We start from the raw sequence: 5,022 nt of genomic DNA, 5'->3' as shown, positions 1-5,022 counted from the left end.
TGTTTCTTTATCTAAACATCCCCTAGTTTTTATTTACATGCTCTTTATTATTCTGCAAACCTATCCTAAAACACCTTGAAAGTACTTCTAGTTTCATACTTGTTCTAGGTAAAGCGAACGTAAAGCGTGCATAGAGTTGTATCGTTGGTCGATAGAACTTGGGGGAACATTTGTTCTACCTTTAGCTCCTCATTGGGTTTTAACACTCTTACTTACCGAAAGAGGCTACAACTAATCCCCTATACTTGTGGGTTATCAGGAAACTTCCCTCCCGGAGGGGGAAATCATTGTCATCGTCATCACCAACGATCCTCTCATCGAGAGGGGGTTAATCTCCATCAACATCTTCACCAGCACCACCTCCTCTCAAACCCTAGTTCATCTCTTGTATTCAATCTTTGTCTCAAAACCCCAGATTGGTACCTGTGGGTTGCTAGTAGTGTTGATTACTCCTAGTAGTTGATGCTAGTTGGTTTATTCGATGGAAGATCATATGTTTAGATCCTTAATGATAATTAATACTCCTCTGATTATGAACATGAATATGCTTGTGAGTAGTTACGTTTGTTCCTGAGGACATGGGAGAATTCTTGTTATAAGTAATCTTGTGAATTTGGTATTCGTCTGATATTTTGATAAGATGTATGTTGTCTCTCCTCTGGCAGTGTTATGTGAATGTCGACTACATGACACTTCACCATTATTTGGGCCTAGGGGAAGTCATTGGGAAGTAATAAGTATATGATGGGTTGCTAGACCCTAGACTGACAAAAGCTAAAACCCTAGTTTATGCGTTGCTTCATAAGGGGCTGATCTGGATCCATATGTTTCATGCTATGGTTAGATTTATCTTAATTCTTCTTTCGTAGTTGCGAATGCTTGCGAGAGGGGTTAATCATAAGTGGGAGGATTGTCCAAGGAAGGATAACACCCAAGCACCGGTCCACCCACATATCAAATTATCAAAGTAATGAACGCGAATCATATGAGCATGATGAAAACTAGCTTGACAATAATTCCCATGTGTCCTCGGGAGCGCTTTGCTTTATATAAGAGTTCGTCGAGGCTTGTCCTTTGCTACAAAAAGGATTGGGCCACCTTGCTGCACCTTAGTTACTTTTGTTACTAGTTACCGTTACAAATTATCTTATTACACAACTACCTGTTACTGATAATTTCAGTGCTTGCAGAGAATACCTTGCTGAGAACCGCTTGTCATTTCCTTCTGCTCCTTGTTGGGTTCGACACTCTTATCAAAAGGACCAAGATAGATCCGCTATACTTTTGGGTCATCAAGACTCTTTTCTGGCATCGTTGCCTGGGAGTGAAGAGCCTTTGGTAAGGAAACATTTATATAGTGTGCTGAAATTTACTGTCACTTGTTACTATGGAAAATAATCCTTTGAGGGGTTTGTTCGAGGTATCTTCACCTCGACCGAAAGAGCAAAGAGTTGGCCCTCAACCTGCTGCACCTACTGAAAATATTTATTATGAAATTCCTTCGGGTATGATAGAGAAACTGCTAGCTAATCCTTATGCAGGAGATGGAACATTACATCCTAATATGCACCTAATCTATGTGGATGAAGTTTGTGGATTATTTAAGCTTGCAGGTTTGCCCGAGGATGAATTCAAGAAGAAGATCTTACCTTTATCTTTGAAGGAGAAGGCATTGACATGGTATAGGCTATGTCATGATATTGGATCTTGGAACTACAACCGATTGAAATTGGAATTTCATCAGAAGTTTTATTCTATGCATCTGGTTCATCATGATCGGAATTATATTTATAACTTTTGGCCTCATGAAGGAGAAAGTATCGCTCAAGCTTGGGGGAGGCTTAAGTCAATGTTATATTCATGCCCCAACCATGAGCTCTCAAAAGAAATTATTATTCAAAAATTTATGCTTGGCTTTCTCGTAATGATCAATCCATGCTTGATACTTCTTGTACCGATTCTTTTATGAAGAAGGCTATTGAATTCAAATAGGATTTATTGGAAAGAATTAAATGCAACTCTGAATATTGGGAACTCGACGAAGGCAAGGAGTTAGGTATAAACCTTAAGTTTGATTGTGTTAAATATTTTATGGATATCGATGCTTTTCGTGATTTTAGCACTAAATATGGACTTGACTCTGAGATAGTAGCTTCTTTTTATGAATCATTTGCTACTCATGTTGATTTCCCTAAAGAGAAGTGGTTTAAATATCATCCTCCCATTGAAGTAAACGTAGTAGAACCTATTAAAGTTGAAGAAGAAACTATTACTTATAATGTCGATCCTGTTGTTCCTACTGCTTATATTGAGAAACCACATTTTCCTGTTAGGATAAGGATCATGCTAAAGCATCAACTTTGGTTCGTAAGAGTTATAATAGAACACCTACACCCCCTGAACACATTAAAGTTGAACCTAGTATTGCTATGGTTAAAGATCTCTTGGTTGATAATATTGATGGCCATGTTATTTATTTCTGTGATGAAGCTGCTAGAATTGCTAAACCCGATATTAAAGATAAACATATTCCTATTGATGGCAAGCCTGTTGTTTCTATTAAAATAGGAAATCATTGTTATCATGGCTTATGTGATGTGGGTGCTAGTGTGAGTTCAATTCCTTTTTCTTTATATCAAGAAATTATGAATGATATTGCACTTGCTGAGATAGAAGATGTTGATGTTACTATTAAGCTTGCCAATAGAGATACTATATCACCAATTGGGATTGTTTGAGATGTTGAAGTCTTGTGTGGAAAAATAAAATATCCTACTGATTTTCTTGTTCTTGGTTCTCCACAAGATGATTTCTGTCCCATTATATTTGGTAGACCTTTCTTGAATAATGTTAATGCTAAGATAGACTGCGAGAAAGATATTGTTAGTGTCGGTCTTGGGGATATGTACCATGATTTTAATTTCTCTAAATTCCGTAGACAACCTCATGATAAAGAATTTCCCAGTAAGGATGAAATTATTGGTCTTGCTTCTATTGATGTGCCTCTTACTGATCCTTTTGAACAATATTTTCTAGACCATGAAAATGATATGTTTATGAGTGAAAGGAAGGAATTAGATGAAATATTCTTTAATCCAGGGCATGTTTTGAAACACAATTTGCCTGTTGAAATCCTTAGAGATCCTCCTCCACCCAAGGGTGATCCCGTGTTTGAGCTTAAACAATTACCTAATACTTTGAAATATGCTTATCTTGATGAAAATAAGATATATCCTATTATTATTAGTGCTAACCTTTTAGAGCATGAAGGAAGGAGATTATTGAAAACTCTGAAGAAGCACTATGTTGCTATTTGATATACTCTTGATGATCTTAAGTGTATTAGTCCCACACTATGTCAGCACAAATATTATGGAGCCTGATGCTAAACCAGTTGTTGATCACCAACGACGGTAAGTCCAAAAATGAAAGAAGTGGTAAGAAATGAAATACTAAAGCTTCTGGAGGCCGGTATAATTTATCCTGTTGCTGATAGTAGATGGGCAAGTCCTGTTCATTGTGTCCCTAAGAAGGGAGGTATTACTGTTGTTCCTAATGATAAGAATGAATTGATCTCACAAAGAATTGTTACAAGTTATATAATGGTAATTGATTTTCACAAATTGAACAAAGCTACTAGAAAAGATCATTGATATGTCTCCAACATATCTATAATTTTTTATTGTTCCATGCTATTATATTATCTGTTTTGGATGTTTAATGGGTTTAATATACCTTTTATTCTTATTTTTGGGACTAACCTACTAACCAAAGGCCCAATGCAAATTGCTGTTTTTTTGCCTATTTTAGTGTTTCGCAGAAAAGGAATATCAAACAGAATCCAAACAGAATGAAACCTTCGGGATAGTTATTTTTGGAACAAACATGATCCAAGATACTTGGAGTGGATGTCAAGAAAGAAGCAAGGAGGCCACGAGGCAGGAGGCGTGCCTAGGGGGGTAGGCGCGCCCCCACCCTCGTGGGCCCCTTGTAGCTCCACCGACGTACTTCTTCCTCCTATATATACTCATATACCTAGAAAACATCCAGGAGCACCACGAAACCCTATTTCCACCGCCACAACCTTCTGTACCAGTGAGATCCCATCTTGGGGCCTTTTTCGGTGCTCCGCCGAAGGGGGAATCGATCATGGAGGGCTTCTACATCAACACCATAGCATCTCCGATGATGTGTGAGTAGTTTACCACATACCTTCGGGTCCATAGTTATTAGCTAGATGGATTCTTCTCTCTCTTTGGATCTCAATACAAAGTTCTCCTCGATTCTCTTGGAGATCTATTCGATGTAATTCTTTTTGCGGTGTGTTTGTCGAGATCCGATGAATTGTGGGTTTATGTTCAAGATTATCTATGAACAATATTTGATTCTTCTCTGAAATCTTTTATGCATGATTTAAATATCTTTGCAAGTCTCTTCGAATTATCAGTTTGGTTTGGCCTACTAGATTGATCTTTCTTGCAATGGGAGAAGTGCTTAGCTTTGGGTTCAATCTTGCGGTGTCCTTTCCCAGTGACAGCAGGGGCAGCAAGGCACGTATTGTATTGTTGCCATCGAGGATAAAAATATGGGGTTTATATCATATTGCTTGAGTTTATCCGTCTACATCATGTCATCTTGCCTAATGCGTTACTCTGCTCTTATGAACTTAATACTCTAGATGCATGCTGGATAGCGGTCGATGTGTGGAGTAATAGTAGTAGATGCAGAATCATTTCGATCTACTTGTCACGGGCATGATGCCTATATACATGATCATGCCTAGATATTCTCATAATTATTCGCTTTTCTATCAATTGCTCGGCAGTAATTTGTTCACCCACTGTAGAATTTGCTATCTTGAGAGAAGCCACTAGTGAAACCTATGGCCCCCAGGTCCATCTTCCATCATATTATTTTCATATCTATTTGCTATTTCTATCATAGTTTATTTTGCAATCTTTACTTTCCAATCTATATCATAAAATTACCAAAAAAAATTATCTTATTATCTTTATCATATCT

This window comes from Triticum dicoccoides, chromosome 7A (assembly GCF_002162155.2).
Source record: "Triticum dicoccoides isolate Atlit2015 ecotype Zavitan chromosome 7A, WEW_v2.0, whole genome shotgun sequence".
Classification (NCBI taxonomy): Eukaryota; Viridiplantae; Streptophyta; class Magnoliopsida; order Poales; family Poaceae; genus Triticum; species Triticum dicoccoides.
Note: the sequence above shows the minus strand (reverse complement) of the source record.